At 37.4% G+C, this 23277-nt stretch overlaps 1 protein-coding gene across 2 annotated transcripts in view; it reads left to right on the forward strand.

The window, feature by feature from the left end:
- tcf20 (transcription factor 20) overlaps positions 1 to 23277 on the forward strand; it is a 257729-nt gene that overhangs the window by 102890 nt on the left and 131562 nt on the right. The window contains exon 1 of one of the 2 annotated variants that reach the window (XM_039765685.1): positions 11688 to 12283. The exons of the other annotated variant lie outside the window; for it this stretch is intronic. The gene's annotated coding sequence lies outside the window, so the exon portion shown is untranslated. Of the gene's footprint in view, positions 1 to 11687; positions 12284 to 23277 lie in introns of those variants that run through there. 2 annotated transcript variants of the gene reach the window in all.

Here is a 23277-nt window from a genome sequence, read left to right on the forward strand (position 1 = left end):
ACAGATGGGAATAATGTTTAGAATAGATACAACTAGTGTGTCTAGAGAATGCAGTAAACAGCTCAGTTAATGAAAAAACACTATCAGGTAAGAGGTGATCAGTCATTGAGTGGAGGACTGATCACACTTAAGGTCATGTCACATTACACAACTTTTCCAGTGATCTTCAGTCATAATCTTCATTTACATAACTTTAGCGAGTCAAAGGCAGTCAGTGGCACACTCTAATGACTCCCTCCAACTAGTCCAAGATTCGTTCTGACAAAATCAAACCTGTGTGATTGGCGCTAATATACTAATTCAGTGACAAAGGATACACTGCCCTGCATTTATAATGGACAGCTATAACTTTAAAAAATGCTGTACCTTGGTCAGTACTATGATCTGAAGATGTTACATTTCAGCAACAACTGTGTTTTTTCTTTTTTTCCCCTTTTCTTCTTATTTTGTTTCTTGTGCTAGCAGACTTACTTATTTGCATGGGCCATGATCGCAAGAATATTTTTAAAACTATATAAAATTCCCAAGTGATTGAAGTCAGTGAAAGTTACAGTTTGGAATGTTTGAAGTATTAAAATAGTCATATCTGAGACAATATGGATTTTTTCATCAAATACCAAAAAAAGTGAGGTGTTACAAAAATGTAAATATTTGGACATTTTTTGGCACAACCTTCAAGCACATACATACAGTAACTGATAAAATACACAAAAATGTACTGAACAGTGTTTTTCAGCTTGCAAATAGTGTACAATTGAATTATCCAGTTAGGAAAATTGTGTCCAGCTCAAGACTCATGCTACTCACTTTGTGAATTTCCCCTTGGGATTAATAAAGTATCTATCTATCTGTCTATCTATCTATCTACTTACCTCATTGATATAAATGCAGAATGGGTTTAAAAGAAGGGAGCTGCAGATAATATGCAAAGAACCATTGGCTTAAGGTTGGATTTGAGGGCATGCGGTAAAGACTGAGCTGAGGTTACTGTTTTAGCAGTGTCCGAGGAGCTTCTTTTCTACTGCTGCTGGTCCTGGGACTGACTATTAAGTCTTTTCTATAAGTGTTGTTTTTTGGTTTTCCTATTAAGAGTAAAACCAGAATCTCTTCCAAAATTGTAATTTTGTTGTTTCAATATAACCTGAATAGTTAGCCAGGGATATTGGCACAGATGATTTCCTCCTTGCATGGGCTAATGGTACCATATCCATTGACGTGTCAAGTTCAGCCCATTACTTCCTTAAAAATCATTTTGACACCCCTTAGAATATTTTTAAAATAATTCAGACTAATAGAAATGTTGTCAAACTGTTGGTACCCCTCCACGAGAAAAGAACTCACAATTGTCTCTGAAATAACCTGAAACTGACCAAAGTAATTGGTTATTATAATTATTTTTCCCCATATTTAACAATAATCAGACATTGTTTTAGAGTTTTTATTAAACAGAATATTTCAAATAATAATACAAATGAAAATGGTATGGGCAAAATTATGGGACCCTTAATATACTGTTACCTAACCTTTAGAGGCAATCACTGCAAACAAGCAATTCCTGGAGCTGTCAATGAGACTTCTGTACCTGTTCACAGGTAGTTTGGCCCATTCTTCCTGAGCAAACTGCTCCAGCTGTTTCAGGTTTGAAGGGGGCCTTCTCCAGACTGTATGCGTCAGTTCTTTCCATGGATGTTTGATAGGATTCAGGGTTCATAGAATGCCATTTCAGAATGGTCCAATGTTGTGTTCTTAACCATTTTTGGGTACTTTTAGCTCTGGGTTTTGGGTCATTATCCTGTTGGAGGACACATCACATGACATTGAGCAGTACGTTTTGCTCCAGAATATCTTGATTGTCTTGAGATTTCATTGTTCTCTACATAGACTTAAGGCCCCCCTTGACAGATGCAGAAAAGTAGCCTCAAAACATGACCAAGTATCCTTCATGTTTCACAGTATTCATGGTGTGCCTTTTTTTTTTGAAAGCTTCATTTTTTCATCTGTGGAGACAGAGCTGATGTGACTTGTTAAAAAGCCTCAGTTTTGTCTCATCTGCCCAAAGGGAATTCTCCCAGAAGCATTGTGGCTTGTTAATTTGCATTTTAGTGAATTGCAGCCTGTCATTTTTATGTGGAGTTCTCCAGGGTTTTCCATTTAACCCACTGTCACTCAAAAAGCAATGGATACTGAGATCAGACACTGATGGACCTTTTCCTTGGAGTTCAGCTTGTATCTTTTTGGAAGTTGTCCTTGGCTTTTTGTCAACCATTCTCACTATTCTTCTACCCATTCTGGGGTCATGTTTCCTCTTACGGCCACATACAGGGTGGTTGGCTAGTGTCCCATGCACCTTAACCTTCTTAATAATATTTGCAGCTGTTGTCATAAGAACATCAAGCTGCTTGGGGATGGTCTTATAGTTTTTGACTTTAACACGCTTGACTGTAATTTCCTTGCTGATGTCCTCTGTCAACTGTCTCCTTTGCTTTCTCTGGTCCATGTTCCATGTGGGACCCACGATGATACCAAAAAGCAGAGTGGCTACTTTTCTCCATTTAAATAGGCCAAATGTCCGATTACATGATATTGGAGACATGTGTGATACTATTAAAGAAAACGGCTTGTTTGAAAAATCCTCTAATCCAGTGGTTCCTAAACTCAATCCTGGGGACCCACTGTGGCTGCAGGTTTTTGTTCCAACCAACTTCTGTTTTTGATTGGACTCTTAGCCTAATTAAGTGAGTCATTATTTCCCAGTTTCTGTGTTTTGGAGTCAATGTAGAAATTACAAGCAAAGTTTGGTAGATTTTTATTAAAATGTAATAAGCAGTTATATGGGGAATATGTAGTTTTTTTAAGTCATTATCAGTATTTTCAACCTAATTGTCATTCTGCTTTTCCTGGTGTTCTGGTTAGTTAATTGATCATTTACTAATTAGCAAGTCTGACACTGAAGTCGTTGCTGCTTTCATCATCCCAGGTGTCTGCTGTGCTGGTTGTTAATTGTCTCTATTAGGGTTAAATGAAGGGAGCAAACTATATAGGAAAAGGGGAAAATAATAGAAAAAGAACAAAGAGAGTTGAGCATTTATAGCTTTAGAAAAAAACAGAAATATTTCTAAATGTTTTATAAATGTAAAAACCATACTGTTGTGTTTTTCTGACTGCAGAATAAAAGAACAGTAAAAAAGACCAGCTAATTAAATGAGATCAGTTGTTAGTGATTATTATCACCGATTGTGAATTTGGTTGGAACAAAAACAGCCACAGTGGGTCCTCAGGATCGAGTTTAGGAACCACTGCTTATTCCAATTATTTCATATCTTTTCTAGGGATACCAACAAATGTATCCAAGCCATTTTAGAATATCTTAGTAGAATAAGCCATATTTGACACTTGCTTTACTTTACTTGATGAAATATCTAAGACATGCATGCTTACAGGGGACAACTGCTTTTCATTTAATCACATTTCAGGAGGCGTACAGCATGTTTTCAACGAGCTTTTAGGGTGCCAAAAAATTTGTCCACCTTTGTACATAAAGTCAAGTGCCCCGCCGTAGTTAATTTTTAATCTAATCAGACAATTGTAAAGTAAAATGATAACTGTAGTATGTGGGAATGTTAGTTGTGTAATTCATGTTTATCAACTTACCATTTTAATTTTGCTTGAGACTTACTACGTTGGCATCACTGGCAAGCTCATATGATTCTCGAGAATGAGTATATTTTAATTTTTCTTTGCTATCCATAGTCTGTCATAAAGAGCACTGCAAGACATTGCTTGGCTGTGCATGGCAATTTAAAAGCAATTATTTATTGAGTTAATCAGTTTATATCAGTGTTAGGATCCTGTAAATGCCTGCATTGTAATGACAAGCTTCTAATTGTGGCATGATAGTAGAGGCGTGTTTTTAGGTCTAAGATGTAATTACCGAATGTTATACAGAGTATAGCAGAGGACCACAGATATGGTTCTTATCATCATTGTGGATGACCAAATCTACATATCAGCATTAAAAGTAACTACAGTATTTTATTACACATTTAATGAATTAAACATATCTTCATTAATGTTTGAAGTATCAGTGTTTTGTGTTAGCATGGCAGTAAAGTACACTATCATAGGTTTACTCCTTGCCGTTTCCTGAACAGGGAACTGTAATGATTTTTAGGGCAAAATTATCTTGAAATAACAAGAAAGACTTAAAATATGTGAGAATGGTCTATAAAGTAATGATTTTCTTTTTTAAGTTAGCAGAGCCTTTTAACTTTCTGAAAAACAGAATACAAAAATGTGGTTGCTGTATGCAAGAGCTCAAAAAACACACACACACCACAAGAAACAACAATGAGCTAAAAAAGCACACAGACACTATGCCACATCACCACACTCACATCCAAGGTTGTAAAATAATTAAAAAGTTGGAAATTGCCAATTTCTTTGAGCTGTCCATATATAACCATTTACAAATTTCAAGCACATGGATTTTAAATCAAACTTTAATTTGAGTTGTTCTTAACAGACAACAAACCAACACAAGGCTCTTTACAAAGCACAAGAATATAATTAAAGAAAAAACTTAATATACCAGGAAATAGATTGGTGTTTTTAATCAATGGCTTTGCACATTTGGAGACAATAGTTCCCTGGAATTATTAAATAAGAAAACAAAAATAGTCAAAATGTTAAGATAAACCTGGATAGGTGCAGAAAAGGAAGATCTACCTCCTGGCAAATCATGTTACTTGTTCAAATATTTTATAAATATTAAACAAATAAAATCTGCAGATTTTGTCTTTTCATATAGACATCAAACAATCCATCCATTTTTTAAATTTGCTTTTTGTAATAATGTTGTGAGGGGCCAGGGACAAGCCTAGCAGCATCATATTCTGAAACTAGGCTGCCTTTCATAATAAGACGTGAAGTGTATACTGTGAAACCTTCAGCACACGACTAGGCAACCTAAACACAAGCCAGTATGTAAGCAAACAAATTAATTCACAAGCAAACTAATAAAATACCCAGTACAAATGATGTCATTAGTTGAACGCTTTTGTTCATATGCTTCATTCAGCCTAGGATATTGTAAACTGGTCTGAGCACGTGTGCATGGTAGTGTTAGCAGTCTACCTCATGCTATAGATACTTTGTCTGACACGGTAGCACAGACACTCTTTTTATGGTCCATCACCGCGTGTTGCATTCTCCTCTTGTTGACAGCAGAATAAGTATGTGAAATATGGTGGATACATTGGCCTGTAACAACATGCCACCAGTGGAATCACAAACAACACATGATAAAATTACCTGTGACCTCAAATGACCTAAATCTGTATGGCAAAGGCCATAAATATATGAAAATATTGCAAACAGAACTGAAAGATTAACATGTATTTGCTTTTTCAGCTGAATTTCAGTAATCAGTATTCATCCAGGTGAATGGAGTTATAGTTTAAAAGGAAGAGGAAGAAGAATGAAACAAAACTCTACAAACTATTTCAGGGTATGACCCCCTAAATAACATAAGTATGACAGAAATGTTGTATATCATGTGTTGCCTACGGATTAATAGCCACAGCTTAGGTAAAAAGAGACTTTGTGGCTTAGTATTACTAATAAATAAAACTAAATTACAATCCAAAGTATTTTTTGAACCATTTACAGCAACACAAGCTCAAAGGAGATCTATCTGTATGTCTTTACTGATTAAATTTGACAATACTTGCCCATATTATGAAAACTCTGTTTAGTTTTAACATATTCTGTCCATACATTCATTTTCATGCTGGCACAATCCTATTCATGGCTGTGAAGCATTATGTGCAAGCCAGTCGGCTTCAGGGCACACACGCGCACACACCTACACTCACACAATGCCACTGAGAGTCATAAGTAAACCTAACAAGTACATGTTTGTGATTTGGGAGCAAACACTGAATGGTAGTGGACCATACAGTACTTTCATGTAAATTACAGGTATACTTCAGTGATCCTGCAGGAATTGAGTCAGTTGAAGATTTTACAGTACAGTATGACAGATCGTGGTTTGTGATGATAGATAATAATAATAATTCTTTACATTTATATAGCACTTTTCTCACTACTCAAAGCACTCTCCACACTTGGATGACCCAGGATGCAAACCCACGATCTCCTTACTGGGAGGCAGCAGTACTACCACTGCACCACCTGTGTAGATAGATAATAATAAATAAATACATAAATAGATAAATAAATACATATACACACACACACTATGGTCTGAGCACAAAACAGAATGACTGAAAAGGAAGAAATCTTCTGACTTGGCAGTCACAGTGAGGCATTATGCAGACGTATTGCTGTTGATATAAAAGACCCCCAGCAGTGTTTCTTGGCACACTTGTGGTGAATAATTTGTTGGCTGGAAGTCCTCCGTGTTGGTGTGTCAGAGAGAGGATATGCAGCATTGTTCATAATGACACTCAGTTTTGATTTACTTCTGTCCTCCGCTACGACTTCCATGGAGTCCAGAGTGTGTCCCATAACTGAGCCTGCACTTTTAATTAGCTTGTTAATTCAGTGGGCCTCTCTTGAAGTGATGTTACCAACCCAGCACACCACAGCATAGAAAATCGCACTGGCCATCACAGAGTTATATAAGATGAGAAGGAATTCACTGCCCACATTAAAGGAACACAGTCTTCTAAGGAATAAGCCCTTCCTTACATAGTTCACCTGTGTTTTGAGACCAGTAAAACCCCCTCATTAATGTGGACACCCAAGTACTAATAGGAGTGGACCACCTTCACATCCACTCCCTGAATAGTGACCGCACACAGATGTTGTTTGATGCAGTGAAAGTCAATGAGCAGTTCCTTGGTTTTACTGATGTTAAGATGAAGACAATTCTCTTTGCACCAAGAAACAAAGTTCTCCACCTGACTCCTATACTCTGGATACATAAGTGCAGAATCGTCTGAGAATTTCTACAAATGACATGACATGGTGTTATATTTACAGTATGAAGTGTACAGAATGAAGCATAAAGGAGACAGGACTGTTCCTTGTGGTACTCCAGTGTTGTTCACATCCATAGCAGAAACAGTCCTTGAGTCTCACAAACCACGCGATACGAGGTGAGACACAAAAATAACCAGACTGGGCTTGGGGCTTTCCTGGAAAACCATCTGAAGGTCGGCCGAACGTGAATCATAAAACTATATCCCTTCCTACACGCCCCCTCAAACCGCTGACCGGCTAGGTACAGTATATTCTGTGAATAGCCCAGTCAGTATTTGCACAACAATCGCTACACGAGTTGCCACTATAATGTCAGGTGAAAAAATCGAACAGCGAATCAACATCAAATTTCTTGTGAAACTGAACAAAATGGCCACAGAAACTTATTAAATGATAAAAACAGTGTACGGTGATAACAGTTTGTCTCACACACAAGTTTTTGAGTGCCACAAACGTTTCAAGGAAGGACAAGAAAATGTGGAAGACATCCAAAGCACAGGTCGCCCATGCTCGTCTTGTATGGATGAAAATATCAAAACGGTGAATTAGATTGCTCAAAATGATCGTACTGCTTTTTCCATAAAGCAGTTTTTGACTGACAAAAACATTCCTGTCCTCGATCATCCTCTCTATTTGCCCGATTTAGCTCCCTGTGATTTTTACTTGTTCCCGAAAATCAAAAGTGAAATAAAGGGAACACATTTTTCTTCAGTGGATGAAGTGCAGACAAAAACAGAAAGCCTGTTGAAACTCCTCAAGCAAGAAGACTTCTAGCACTGTTTCAATCAATGGAAGATATTTATGGAGTGGTGTAGAGATCGAGAGGGAGAGTATACAGAAGGCGACAATGTTTAGAATGTTGTAATTCATCAATAAATATATAGATTTTTTTACCTTTCCGGTTATTTTTGTGTCTCACCTCATATATAGAATCAAGTACATTATCTTATTTAATACTGGGGGCTACGTCCCCTGCTCACCTCACTCCCCCCCACCCCAGGGTTTGGTTTACCGGATATTCAATTGAAAGACATTGTTATTTTCATGGGAATTAGTGCATTATTTTCACTTTTACTTTAAAGCTTTTTTTTTATTTCCGGCCCCGGGCGTGGTTAAATCTCTTTCTCGCAGGACGTATAATGCTGCTTGCGTTGTGAAGGGGGGGGTGGCTGAACGCATGCTAAAGAGATGCCGTCTGATCAGCTGCTGTCTTGCTGCTGCTGCTGCTGGCGAGCTGCATGTTCTGTTTGTTACACTGCGCCTTGATCATTTCAAAGTCTGTACAGCAGCTGTCCTTTTGCCACTTCGTGTCTCTGCCGCTCGCGTTGTGAAGCGGGGGTGGGGTGAGGGGGGATGGCACTAAACACACGCTAAGGAGAAGTGGTCAGATCATCTGCTGGCTTGTTGCTGGTGCTGCTGGCGAGCTGCGTGTTCATTGTTTTAAGAGCTGGGAGCTCATGAAGTGTGTCTGCCAAAAGCATTCCAACAATTGCTAGGTTAGATGTCTGTGAACTTGTTTTAAATGTTGTCTCACTGCCTGGTCTAGCATGACATTAAAGTGTCTCTCACGGGACGTCAAATTGTCTTTCAAGAAGATCACGTCTCGTCTCCCTCACAAGATTTTTTTTTTATAATAGAGAGATTTATTATGTACACAAATAAATGTAGAGTAAAATAAACCAGAAATTGAATCTAATAAACAACTTAAATATTTAATTTTAAACTGAACATAGTTTGTCAAATAAAGTAAACAAGCTACACAAACAGATTAGTACAAGGATGGCTTACGGCTCAATGGCTCTGTACACATCAGCGTATACGGATCCAGGTGTGTGTGTTTGTGTGTGTTAATTTCTTTTCATCATCAAGCATATGCTCTGGTAGGGCAAACAAGCTGTCATCTTTGAGTTTGTATGTGTGTACCTCTGTGTGTATATTTTCATGTATATTTGAATAATGTCCAAAAATGACTTGTGCAAAATTTTGAAAATCAATGGTGCTGATTCAATGACTAAACAGAGTACACTGCAGAAGTCCCAGTTAAGTTGAGCAACTGCCATTTACCTTATGTCTAAAGGTATGGCAGTTACCTTTAGACATAATGTAGGTGAAACTGTTCTGAAGGCTGTGGGGATAAGTACTGAACCAAACTGGACCAACAGCATTAGGCTTGGAGATGGTAACAAGGCAAACATGGTGAAACTGAAGATGAAGAAGCTATTTTTTTGGAAGTTTTTGTTGTCTCAGCATTTAGGTCAGATATCTCAAAGACTATTGTAAAATGTGATATGTGTTGCGCAAAAAAATGCACACTTTTCTGATGAAAATTGTAATTTTATGACGTATAGACACCATGCTAAAATAACATTTTCTCAACATTTTGAACATTTGGAATTTGATTTGATAACACATTTTTGATCCCATCACCAAACATCAATTTACTTGAAAATGATAATACAGAGGGTAATGTTTGGGTTATTATTGGAATCAAGTGATACATAAAAATTCAATTTTTTGCAACTGTAAGTTTTAATTTGTTAATTCACTTTGTAAATGTGTTCTGAAACTTTCTATATATTTGATGTGAACTGGGACTCCCAAATGCACCTAAGTCCCCTAAATACTCCCAAAATTACCCACTCAGGAAGATTACCATCAAAACACCAATTCGAAAGAAATAGGGCCTGAAAAAATCTTAATAAAAAATTGTTTTTAACAAAAAAAATGAGCAGTAGCCCAAGAAGCTCTGTGGAGTCTCAAAAGGAACTGCCTAAAGGCAAAGCTAAGACCGTCCAAATACAGAATCCAAAAAGAAGTCAAAAACAGAGCGCATGTTCATAAATCCAGCAATAACAAAAGGTACAAAGCACAGCAAAACACAAGTAAACAATCCACTCCCTATGGCAATCAAAATGAACCCCCAGGAATTATGGAAGTTTCCTGGTGGTAATTGGCAGGTGGCCCCGCCTACTGGGGGACCATTCCTAAAAGACATAATACATAACACAGCTTACTTATAAACATAGACATAACCAATAATAAAGAATGAACAATATGTGACATAACCAATAATAAAGAATGAACAATATGTACACAAATTAAAGAATCAAAAAATTAACAAAAGAGACGTTAAACATAAACTTGAATCCCAGCCAGAAGCAAAACTCTAACTGAGATGTAACAGTATTATTTCTTGGCATGGGGATTCCTTTTCCACCCCATCACGTGTATGTTCCTACCTACGCCTGATGATGCCGCCATGCGTTCCACCCCTTTGACACTAAAATGGATTTATTGTTTTGAGGGTTTTGGGTAATGGACGAATAGATTAATGGGATTAATTTTATGTTTATTTTTTATAAGCAGATAATTGATATGTTGTCAAGCAGCATGTTTTCCAATCCCCTTCATAGTTGCTTACTCAGAGTTACATTCTTTCAGGTAGTTTATGTGCAGCAAGAATGTGATATGGTGGTGCAATGGCTAGTATTGCTGCCTCTTAGGCTTCAGGAGAGTGGGCTTTTAACACAATCCATGTGGCGTTTGAATGTCCTCTTGTATGGAGTTTCCTTCCACGTCCCATTAGCATTCCATCAGTTGACAGCTCTGAATTGGTCACTTGTGAGCATGTTTGTGAATGTGATCTTCCAGTAGACTAGGGCTTTATCCAGGATGGTTGTAGCCTTTGAAACAGCGCTTCTGAGAAGACTTGGGGTAAGTGGGTTCAGTAATGGATGAATGGGTGGATGTACAGCAATGAGACAGCACATAGATTAAATGACTTTTTGTCAGCCTGCATGTCATGTTAACAATTTAAAAACTAAATAACTTACCAGAAATTAGGTTTTTGTTTGAAGCATCTTTTAAAATGCCCACTTTATAAATAGTTCACTATCAATCGAAAAATGTTTGAGGAGGAAACAATAATTTGACTATTCAACTAAAAAAACATTTTCGGTATTTTGTTTGGTACTTTTCTATAATAAACTGGACAATTCATTCCAGTATGTTAGTCCAAATTCTTCTCTGTAATGTAATTGAAAAAGTTAAAACTGTCTTTGCTTTATTTATAATTGCCCCTTCTATGATTTAAGCCTTTGAAACTTGGTGTAAATATTTGGATATATTTTTTCTTCAGTGCAAACGTGACCAAGTGTCTAGTAATTGAAAATTAAATACACGCCGTGCCCATTACCTTGAGTCTCCAGTGAATTTATCTGATGCGCTTATATTTATTATTTTGTAATCAAAGCGTTTAGCAAGTTGGTATTTTTATTTTTTTTTCTGAATGTGCCAGATTATTAGCTACTTGACAAAGCCCAACTGCTTCTCATAAATTCCAGCATATATTTTGGAAATGGTTCCCAGATCTTTTGAGTTCTCTGATCTGGTGTTACTCATTCTAAATTTACAAATGGCTATTAAATGTGCACTCTCCAGGTACATATTTGTAGTAAGCACGGCGTATTGAAATCTGGTATTTTAACATCTTACAAGGTTGGTGTCACGATTAAATTCCAGCTCAAATTTCACTGGAACCTCCTGGAAAATCCAGCCTCCACTACTGGAAATTGTAATGGTGAGCATAAGAAACCGGTTCATACTGATTGAGACCAGTTAAAGCAGTGTAGAACCAGTTTAATGTGCTGTAATTATTTCTGGCTGCAGTTATTTTATGTACAGTATATTTTTGAGCTGCGAATGGGAAAGGTATAATTAATTCACTAATTAAAACGTAGTTTAATTGAAAAAGGGGGTGTGTAAGACGAGGCGGTGACTGTACGGTCCTCCTCTCCGTGTAATCTGAGGGGGGCCGTGATGAGCAACGCGGAAAGCGGCAGAGACGGAGTTATTATTATTTTTTTATTTTTATTTTTTGTATGTACATAACAAGCGCCAGGCTCTTCGTCCGACCAAGCGACCGACCCATGGAGGCCCTTCAGCGGGGGATGAGCTAGCTGGTTGGCCCGCCTGGGTCAGCTGAGTGGCGAGTGTACCCCGGGACTTCCTCTCGCCTCGCGTCTGCGGTGGTGGCGGCGGCGGCGGCGGAGGAGGAGGAGGGGCGGAAAACGTTGTCGGCATTGGCCGGGAGTCTGCGAGGGGTACAACGGCCGAGAGCGCTAAGGGAGACCGTGGCCTGGTCCACCGCACCGCGAGGCCTACTCGCGCTGACTTCATCAACGACGAATTACAGGACTGCTTATTTCACACCCATCCTGAAAATCATAGAACGCTAAACAAACGAAAAGCCAGGCACCGAGATGGATGGAGGAATGAGGTACATCCGGGGGCGGTTGCTCTTTTTTTTTAAAACATTTGTTGTTTATTTTGTTTATACGCGGGTTTTGAAGGTTTGCTTTGCCTTTGCATGCTGGCAAGACGTGCGTGATTTGTTGGTATTTGCTGTGTATGTGTGGTTATTACAATGCAGGGAAGATCTGCCTTTTATGTTTGCACGTACAGTAAAAAAAACAACACATTCACAAGTCATCCGTTTCATCTTGCCGCGTCTCTACGTTATCAGCGAGGAAAGTGCGGCGGCTGCCTGGGTAATTATGCGTGATTTACAGAACGTCTCTCTAGGATGGCAATTACAATCAGAAATTCAAACAACGCAATCTTTGTGCTCCCAAGCAGCTCGCCCAGAAACTGGGGAAAGTGCGGAATTTGAGAACTAATGCGACGCGGATGGCGTGCCGTGTTTTAGACATTTTCATGAATCCCATCAGGAGGATCAGGGGACCGATTCGTTGTCAACTTTTCACGGTTTCAGACCTCCGCAGAAAACTATGTGGAGCAGATCGTCTTCATTTATGGACACGTTACTAGTCAACTTGTGTATGCTCCAGGTCTACAGGATGTGTCATATACTCAGTAAACGGTATAGGCCTCGCTTGTATAAAATTTTATATATAATCACATACATGTGCAAGCTTATGGCAACATTTTCAATTTTGAGCTCTTGCGAAATATACTTGAAATGTTTTCATATCTACCTATTCATTGACAGACCTGAATAGTTTGTGTACAAGATGGACTTGAGTGTAGTGTTTTGAAAGCTAATTTCCACCTTTCTATACACAGTTTATGTACCAAAATGTTGAATAGTTACTAAAATAAAGTACAGCAATTGTTCAATTCATTTTTTGAATGTAAGTATACAGTGTATTAGCAAAAAAGCATAGTATTATGGTAGATTGTGTTTTTTGGGACACATTGAACACCAAAATAATAGAAAGTAGTCAATATAACCATTTTTGGCAGCCATCTTGTCTGTGTGTATATAATATTTAACATTCCCTAACACTCCTTTTTAATTCATTTCAGGTCCCATAGGTAGCTGTATTCTGTTCAGGGAGGATCACATGCAAGGCCCAGATCAAGGGTATTAGTCCATCATAGGAGGACCCACTTACGTACACACTCGTACAGGGTCAGTTTAGCGTTACCAGTTAACCTAACACACACTTCTTTGGGAATGTGGGAGGAAAATGATTGGCAGTAGGATCTGAACCTCCTATAGCAGGAGCACGAACCACTGTAACACATACAAAGATATAGTGATGGATTTATGCATCAGTCAGGGCTGGTTCCCACCTTCAGCTTAATGCTGCTGAGATAGGCTGTGGCTCCTGTGCCCCTCAATTGGGTTAAGTGGGTTTGATAGCCTTGCTACCTTCTCAAACCTGCTTAAACCAGTTGAGACTGGTGTGAGGCTAGAGCTCTATATCAACAAGATTTGGAATATGAAAGGAATCGCCTTTGAAAAAAGTGTACTCGTAAGTCATATACTTTATATATTTCATATCTATACTAGATATATTCGCACACATTTTCTTTTTAGTAATTTAATAAGAGTTACGCAATCCTGTCAAACACCATAATGTAAGTGCTACATGAACCACTGAGAATGTTCAGTATTTTTTTGCAACATCTCATTTATAACTATTTTAAAGAGTTTTTAACAAAACATTTTAAATTAAGCTTCCCACTTGGCTCTTTGTTAATATTGATTTCATTTATAGTTTGAGGAAACGCACCAAGATGATTTTTATGTGTCCCTGTAAACAATAATATTTTTCTTACCCATAACTTCTTTAGTAAATCCCGAAAACAAAAACACATTGTGCTCTCCACATTAAGAAATTTGTCAGAATCTTAGACAGAATGTTGAACATTTCCTCCTGCGGAAAAGCCTCAGGAGCAACTCACAGAGCATACAAATACTACAGAGAAAGATATAACAATTCATCCCAATGTGGACATATTTTAATCCATAAATCCATGCATTTGTCACAGACTGATAAGCACATGTTGCTCTCATGGTAATAATCTGAATGTTTTGCATCCATATCAATAAGCAGTAAATGTAGATACTTTATTAGGTAGACCTGGCTAGTACCAAAACGCTCAAGAGTTATTCAGAGTGTGGTTTAAACAAGGTGCTTTAAATATTCCTTAGCAATTTTGGTCAGCTGTAATGCTTAGGTACGCTGTAGCAACCAAATGACACTTGGTTTACTTTTTGAGGCCTAATAAGTACCAAAAATGCATTCCTCTCGATTTTGTGTTACTTTTACAATCTATATTGTTGCAATGAGAAGGCAAGCAAAATTACACCTTTAGCTAGCCAATAAAAGGTGTCATTTTTGCTCGACTTCTCATTACATCTATAATGGCTAACACGGTACAGCACCTTGGTACTAAAGTCTTTTTGATTGAAATGAGGCAGGATGCATCCATCAAGGCAAGAATTTAATCTGTGGCAGAGGGGGATTTCCCTCCCATTTTACCAACAAATGGGGATTTTATTGGCTTGGGGGAATTCAGCACAGGGTTTATAAAGAATGATATAATCATCATGGATTTCCTGGTTTATCTTTATATATGCACTTAATTTATTCACTGACATTTTCTGTCCAGTAGCCAAAAAATGAATGACACTGCTTAAAATCAGTACTGACAATAAAAAATCAAAAATTATTGTAAAAGTGTTGCATTAATTTGCAGCCACCACGATTAATTTAGAATATTTTCATTTACACTAACTCAGTAAGCTGTTTTTGTAACAGTACAGTATAGTTTTTACATTTGTTTAGTCAGAAACACACCTTTTCAGGTTTGTGGGTTTTTTTTTTCTGCTATCTTTTTAAATATTTGTCCCAACTTTAAGGCTACCGTTGTGGTATAAAACTGATGAAAAGATTATTACTGTTTCAGATTTTTCGTAAAAGAGCTTTTATTATGATGTTTTTGAGGTCCCCTATAAACGTGTTCAGACTTTGGTATTGTTTATGCCTGTGTACAGTGAGCTGGACTGACCTTAACTGCATTTATTACTTGTAACTTGAGCCTGTATCCCCTTTGTTATCATACCTTTCTAATTTGTGTTGTATGTGCTTTCGCTGTGTTTGTGACATTTTAGTTATGTTAATGCGTTTTATTGTGCCTTTAAAAACTCTAATCAATATAAATTTAGTGTTTGCTAATTTGTTTTCAGCAATAAAGTGTGCTGTTTTAGCAGCTCTGATATCTTCACATACCTGCAGTTGTGCACTACCATTGCATGTTGTATTATGAAACAGATTTGCCTTGTACTTCAAAGTTTTATGAGTTGTGTCGATCGAATATCTGTCCAGTGAAGAAATTTTTAAACACAACAGTTTAGTTTTGGGGAAAAAAAAATCCTTCTGGAGCAACTAACTTCATCAGTAGCCAGATTTCCATCCAAAAGATTGTTGAAGCTTACATTGTTGTAAGAAACTGTAATTGAAATACTTTCAGCAGGAAAAAATTTATTTCTGCGTCGTATGGTGTCATGTGACATTTTCATCTTGTACGTCTTGTTGAAGCAAAGTATAAAGCCAGTCAAAATCATAATACCTGCAGCTTTCTATAATGTGCACTTTCAAAAAAATAAAACGACATTTCCTCTTGGGGATTAATAAAAAGACATTAGTAATTTCATTTAAAAATGAAGTGCATGGCCTATCTAGGTACTCATTTACGGGTGTTAAAATTTTGCTCAAGTCTGATGTGGTATATATGGCTGCATCATGTGCACTATCAGGTCTTGTATTAACTACGTCTCGACAATTGTGTGAATAATTGTACATGGCCATCCTTTATGGTTTACGTAATCATCATAACCTTTTAGTTTGGAGAAGAGAAGTATATAATGACTCAGTTCTGATAGACAAGTGGTCACTTTAGGTTTAAAATCCTCTTGGAAACCAACATGGTCTTCAGCTGCTGTAACCCATCTGCTTCAAAGTCCTACACAGTGTGCATTCAGAGATGTCCTCCTTCATTTCTCCATTGTAAAGAGCTGTTGTTTTACTTTGTTTCAGTGTGTTGCTTCTATTTCTTTGAATGAGGCTATTGAGTCAGGCCATCTGTCTGTCTTCTATCATTGGTAAGGGTTTTTCTGCTCACATAACTGCCCTTCTCTGAATGCATTTTGTTTATCTCCACTTTCTATGTAAGCAATAGACTGTAGTGTGAAAAATTCCAGCAGAGCAGCTATTTGTGAAATGTTGCAGACACCACATTGGACTACAACAGTCAAATGAGGATCAAAGTCACTTAGATCATGTGTCTTGCACGTTCTGATGTTTTGTGGAACAACAACAACTAAGCCTCTTGTGCATGTTAACAATTAATGCATTGGGTTTCAAATAAAATATAGATAGTTCTGCTAGTGCTTATGCCTCAGTTTAATGAACCCGCTTCCAGCAAACCTCAGTGTCTTGGGGAACTACAGTAAAACATATTGCTGCAGCATGTCATTTCTTGAGTTATTAAATGTTTGCAGTCAAATTGCCTTTGGATTGATGCAACACATGTTTATTTAAGTTTGAGATGGGAAGATGAGAAGTTACAAGTGGTAACTCCAAATATTCCCATAGCATGTGAAGTCTGTACAAGTCTCTCACAGAAGCTGTGTTTTGGCATCACCATCCTGCACTGAAGAGCAGTGGCTATTGCATCCTAAACCACTGGATTATTTGTTAACTCATTCCTTTACCACCTGTTACCTAGGCAGATATGCAGACGTTTATAGTTTGAAGGTTAGAAAGGATTGACCTTCTGCAGGGCTGGCAAAAACCTGTCGTCCTATTTTAACAACACATATGGATATCTGTATATAAATAAACAAGTGAGCTCTGATTTCTGCAAAATGGTACGTTTTTCACAGGATATTAAATAATAATAGCTGTGCACTGTATGTTGATTAATAGCTTATGCCTGCATACTACTGGCAACAATATATCATGGAGTCCTAGCTGGTGCTTCTTTAAAGAATATGATAATACACTTTATCCATCCATTCATTTTCCAGACTGCACTGTCTGGGTCACAGAGATCTGATGCCCATCCCATCGGCAATATTCACAATATGGGATCCAGCCATGGACAGAACACATTCACATATACACACACAGAGGTCTTTAGCATTGACAGTTAAAATAACATGCACATGAGGGAGAAAAACTGGAGCACCTGGAGAATAATAAGACAGTTTGGAAACTCCAAGTAAGCATTGCCTAGGTTAATATTTAAAATCAATAATGAATCCCAAACTAGCCCCATGTCTGTAAAGCCTATTTAGTTATTAGTTACCTGGAGGAATTTCTGTCTGTCACAAACCATATCAAAGCACTGAAATAAGACTTAAACATAGGCAAAACGTGAACTACTTGCCAAAAAGAGTTAGACCGTGCACTTCTCCTTGATGTGTATTAGAGCTTTGAGTTAAATGTTTGGTGCACAGATTTAAGCATCTACATGGGTTGTGTATTAATCCAGGATTGTGATCTTAAAAACTGTATTGTTGCATACCAGGTCACGTGGCAAAGTCACAGATTATAAATATTTAATTTTCACCTACGGGTGTGCTGGTACACCATTTATCCTCTTCAGATATCTCGCTAGAAACATTCCAACAGTAGATGGATAGGTCACGTCTTCAGGGTTGGGCAGGGCATAAGGGCGTGCTATTGTAGTTGATGATTTTTTTGTCATTTTAAACAATGTTTAAAATGTTTTTATTTTAAAGAAGTGCAGTTAATTTTATTTAAGGTTATTGCATTTTTCTATTTAAATGGTGCAAATCACTTTACTAACAACAGTAGCCAGTAGAATATACAGATGTTTAAAGTACTGTCTCCCCTTTTAACAAACATTTAATGGCAAAAGGAAGTGTATCAATAACAAACAAATAAAGGACTTCACGTTGTAACTGCTTGTAAAATTTAATCGTAACATTAGGACAATTGGAGGCTTTAAATACCTCAAATGTATGGGTTTGCTTAGTAAGGGTAGTGATGAGGAAACGGAGGAGTGTCAACAGAGCAAAGCATTGGAATGATTTTGTCTGCACATTGATTGTATTTGACAATTTAACTAGTATCTTTTTGAAGCAATACTGCAAAATAGTGGCAGTGAAGTTTTTCTTTAATGTTCAGTGTGGAACCAAAATGAGTCCAAAATGCAGAAGTTACATTTGGCTTAGACATATAAATCTTCAGTGTCACTCCTTTTTATTATTTTTATCTAAGTTTACTAATGGTGCAGCATCTTCTATTATTTTCTAAGGCAGTTGTGCTAAAACCATTATAACTAATGGCAAAAACTGTCCAATTCTTGCTTAGAAGAATGGTAGCCAGTCAGTTGATTTTAGGAGCTTAAGAAGGATTTTGGTGCATAAGCACAACATCATTGGTTCTGATATGTACATCCAGGTAACATTGATGATGATTACAGGTTGTTTAGTGTTTTACTGTTCATATATTCTTTATACCTCCACATATCATGGCTAGCCCGTACACTGGTACTACGAGTACTGTGCAGAGTGGAGGCAGAAACACTGCATTTTTCCCAGTTGATTCTGGGGTTCCTCAGTGGCGTGTTCTTGCTCCTACTTTATTTAGTGTTTGCATGGACTGGGTGTTGGGCAAGGTTGTGGGGTCCAGTGGCTGTGGGGCATGTATTGGTGAAGAGAAATTCACTGATTTTGACTTTGCTGGTGATGCTGTGATCTTCGCAGAGTCAATGGTGGCTTTAATCAGGGCTCTTGAGAGACTGAGCAATGAATGTGATTGTCTGGACTTGAGTGTCCTGGATAAAAACCAAGATCAAGGCCTTTAATGACCTCTTAGGCATGGCCACCAGCAGTTTGTCTGTTTGCAGTAAGAGGAGGTTTACTTACCTCGGCAGCAACATTCATATCTCTGGTGGCTTTTCCTATGAAGTCGGTAGACAGATTGGGAGAGCATGGGGGGGTAATGAGGTTGCTGGAAAGGACTCTGTGGCACTTCCAATATCTTTGCAAAAGGACGAAGGTCCAAGTCCTTAGAGTCCCGGTGCTTCCTCTTTTGCTGTATGGTTGCGAGACATGGACGCTATCCAGTGTCCTGAGATGAAGACTGGACTTATTTGGTACTGTGTCTGTTCAGAGAATCCTTGAGTACTGCTGGTTTGACTTTGTGTCAAATGAGAGAGTGCTTATTGAGCCCCGAATAAGGCACATTACTTGTATTGTGAGGGAGTGCCAGCTATGGCACTACAGCCAAGTGGCGCGATTCCCCATGGGTCACCTACTTGCAGGATCCTCGCTGTTCAGGACCCGAGCAGCTGGACCAGGCCAAGGGGATGCCCACATAACACCTGGCTGCAGCAGATAGATGGTAATTTCCGTAGGGGGTGGGATTGGGCCATGTCTCTGCTTAGGTGGTTGCCAACCAGGATCCCAAGCTGTTTCATCATGTGGGGGACATCATGAATGCAGCTATAGCTGTAATGTTTTTGTACATTCAAGAAGGATGGCTCTGTGATGTATTATGTTTTTGGCTTAAAGCAGCTTAATAATATTTGTAAAGTATAAATGATACCAACTGGAAATGTATTGTAGGGGACAGCAACATGCATCTCTTGAAGATAACACTAAGGTTAAACCAATGTACTACACTTTTTCTGTGTATTAAATATCTTTATGAAAGTATTAAATAATGTGATGCATTCATCAATAAGTGATAAAGCCACATGGGATCAGGAGTACTTTTGATCAAGAAACACAATATGTACTTGCATCGACAAATGCCAGTTACAACTGTACAGTGCAAAAAGGAATTTATATGTTAAGTGTCCAAAAATGCTGTTGACTTCACTGGGCTTGGAGGCATCTGGGGTGGAGCATCACACAGTGAAAACATGTATTGTGGTTGGACAAATCAATATTTTCAGTCGTAAATTTGAAAGAAATGTGTGTCGTGTCCTCTGGACCAAAGAAGAATATGACCACCCAGTCTGTTAACACCTACTGTCCAGACTGTCCGTGCACTTGGCTAGGGTAACTTGTACTTTTGTGAAAGCACCCTTCATTCCAAAAAGTACAGTACATGCTAATTTTAGAGCAACATATGCTGCCTTCAAGATGACATCTCTTCTATGTTTGCCCAAGCAGAATTCAGGAAGACAATGCAAAACCACATTCTGTGTGTCATTATGAAGGCATGGCTGCATAGGAAGAGGTGCAGGCGCATAACTTGACAGACTACAGTCCTGACCTGTCCCCAAATGAGAATATGTGATTCATTTTGAAACACAGTTTGTGACAATTAAGTCTGCACACCTCCAGACTTGTTTGCAACAAAAATGGGACATTATACCTGAAACACTCAAAGTACTGTCCTCGGTATCTATAAACGTCTGTGTTGTGAGAAGGAAAGCCAATATTGCATAGTGGAGAGTTATGTACTAACATAGATTATGTTGCAAGTATCAACTCAAAATAAGTGTTTATGTTTTAAAAAACAATATTCATTAGTTGTAACATCAAATGATCGGCTGCTATTGTTTACAGATACGAAGATTATTTATTAGTCATTTACTAAACCTATTTTGTGTTTTTCAGTTTGCATTTTACATACTGTTTCTACTTTTTCTGACTTATTATTTTTTAAATTAAACTTAAGTTAATTACGACCCTACCCACATCCACTTCATTTAGAAGAGGCAATGATAACACAGCAAACTTTTTTTTTTTTTATTAAATTGTTTGTTATTACCATCATCACAGTTAAACATTTATGTATGTATTTAGTCTGTATGTAAAAATGAAGTATTATTAAATATAAAAAACTGAGGCGAGTATACAGTAATATCAGTTAATTTTGATAATCTTTAAATTTATGATGTTCAGTAAGCAATGATTTTTGTAAAGGAAAACCATTTCTTTTATAATGAACACTATAAAAAATTTCAAAAATCTTGTGTATGCTGTTGTAGCGCGCTGTTATTCTCTCAAACTACTTCTCTCAGAGCAGGTTGACTAAATATATGTTCCCTTTGCTTCAGTTTTAGAAGGGGAAGGGATGAAGAGAGAAATCTTTTATACCACTCAACACTTGATTGGCAGTACTCAGTAGACGTCTATATATGTTGTTCTTCTGGGGTGCTTATTTCCAGGAGGTTAAGGTAGCAGGACTGTCATCAAATGCTAAAAGAGAGGAGAAACATTTTACTTCAGAAATACTGATTATTTCAGAATTTAACATTAGAAGCAGGGTGTTGCTGAGCTGCAGAATATGCGTACTTGATCCAATGTGAGTTACAGTAAAAATTGTTTCTTTTCAAAAAAAAGGGCCTCACCTGCGGGTGGAGAGCTGTGTGGTGTTGTGCAGTGGACTCTGTTTTAGTTTGGATCAGCTGCATCAACTGCTTTAGATTTAAAAATGCATCTGCTGAGTCAGTCTAATTGTTTATTGAATGTGATCTATTTTAAATGTAATCACTGGAGAAATACACAAAAAAATTACTTAATAAAGCTGCTATATATTTATATAGGATAGTACAGATATTAAGAAGTTTTCTTTCAGATCCAGACCATGACAGTTAAAGAGTCACAGGTTTGGTGTATCGTAATATGAATATCTAGCAAAGGGTAATTTTGAAACTCTGCCCAAGATAATGTTATCAGTTGGCATCTTGTATATTAGAAAATGATCACTGAACTGAAGTAAAATTAAAGTGTCAACTGGCAAGTGTATTTAGCAGACTAACCAACTGTATTAATCTATGTTTTAAAGGAAAAATACTGTTATTCAAATGTTTGTCAAAATTCTACTCTGTAGCATAAGTTGTGTTTTTTTTTACATTTATTGCTTTTATATTGTTAAAAATGCTGGATTGTTAACTTACTTATGTTACTTGTGTCTAGTCCTTTGCTAGTTCCAGAGCATTTCCTTTTAAGGTGCCGGTGCCTGAAACTAGGGTCACTAGTTTTACTGTGGAACACCATTTATGTTTTACATAGTGAAGAAACAACCATTTTGTCAGTTTTTTCTTGTAAAATACTCCCACACTGAAGAGACTTTTGAATATTTGGAGGGACCTTCCTTTGGAGAATGTAGTGGTGCAGCTGCCGCCATAATTAGCCTACTCTAGAACTGTACAGAGCATCTATGTATGCTAATCTCTAATCCGGAAGGTTGTCCAGGGATGATTGCTTGATTTAAGAAAGTAATATCAGATTACTTTTTTACATCAAATAATTGCAGCAGCCTTAATTTAGAATTATTTTGGGCAAGATGTGTCACTTTTCAGGGTGAAAGGAATACTGGTTCAGGACAGGATAATAAAGAAAAACAGCACACCGTTAAACATCACTGGTCACTGAAAATTTGTGTTTGTACATGTTACAATTTTAAGAAAAATTGTTAGACATAAATGTTTCTCTTACAGTTAATGTACAGTACATGTCTTAGCCAGAATTTGTATGGTTTTGTTAATTTGTTAATAATAACTTTTTGAAAGCAACAAAGCAGAATCATATATGTATCAAGTTTTATTTCCGTAGGTAAAGTGAAATATTCTTCCAGCATAGCCTTTTAACCAGATTGAACTTTAACAATCAAACTGGTCACTTGCTGGAAGGCAATATCTACTTTCAAGAAACTGAGAATTGTTAATACTTTTTTTTTTTTTCAGTTCAGCACATGTTCCCAACCACCTCTTCCTCCATGGTTCAAGCCTTTCAATTTTATAACTAAAGGGATTTAATGAGTGATCACGCTTTTTTGTTCTTTTGTTTTTGCAGTTATTAAAAACATTGAGAATCTCTTTCAAACATAGCTATTTGGATTTTCTCAGAGATGATACTTTGTTCTGCTTGCATTAGCTGTTGGAACGTCTCATGCTGAATTTTTATAACTAGTGGTATCTTAAAGTAATTAAGCAAATTAAAAAGAACAAAGTTAGGAATAGGTGTTT

The sequence above is a fragment of the Polypterus senegalus genome, chromosome 10 (genome assembly GCF_016835505.1).
Source record: "Polypterus senegalus isolate Bchr_013 chromosome 10, ASM1683550v1, whole genome shotgun sequence".
Lineage (NCBI taxonomy): Eukaryota > Metazoa > Chordata > Cladistia > Polypteriformes > Polypteridae > Polypterus > Polypterus senegalus.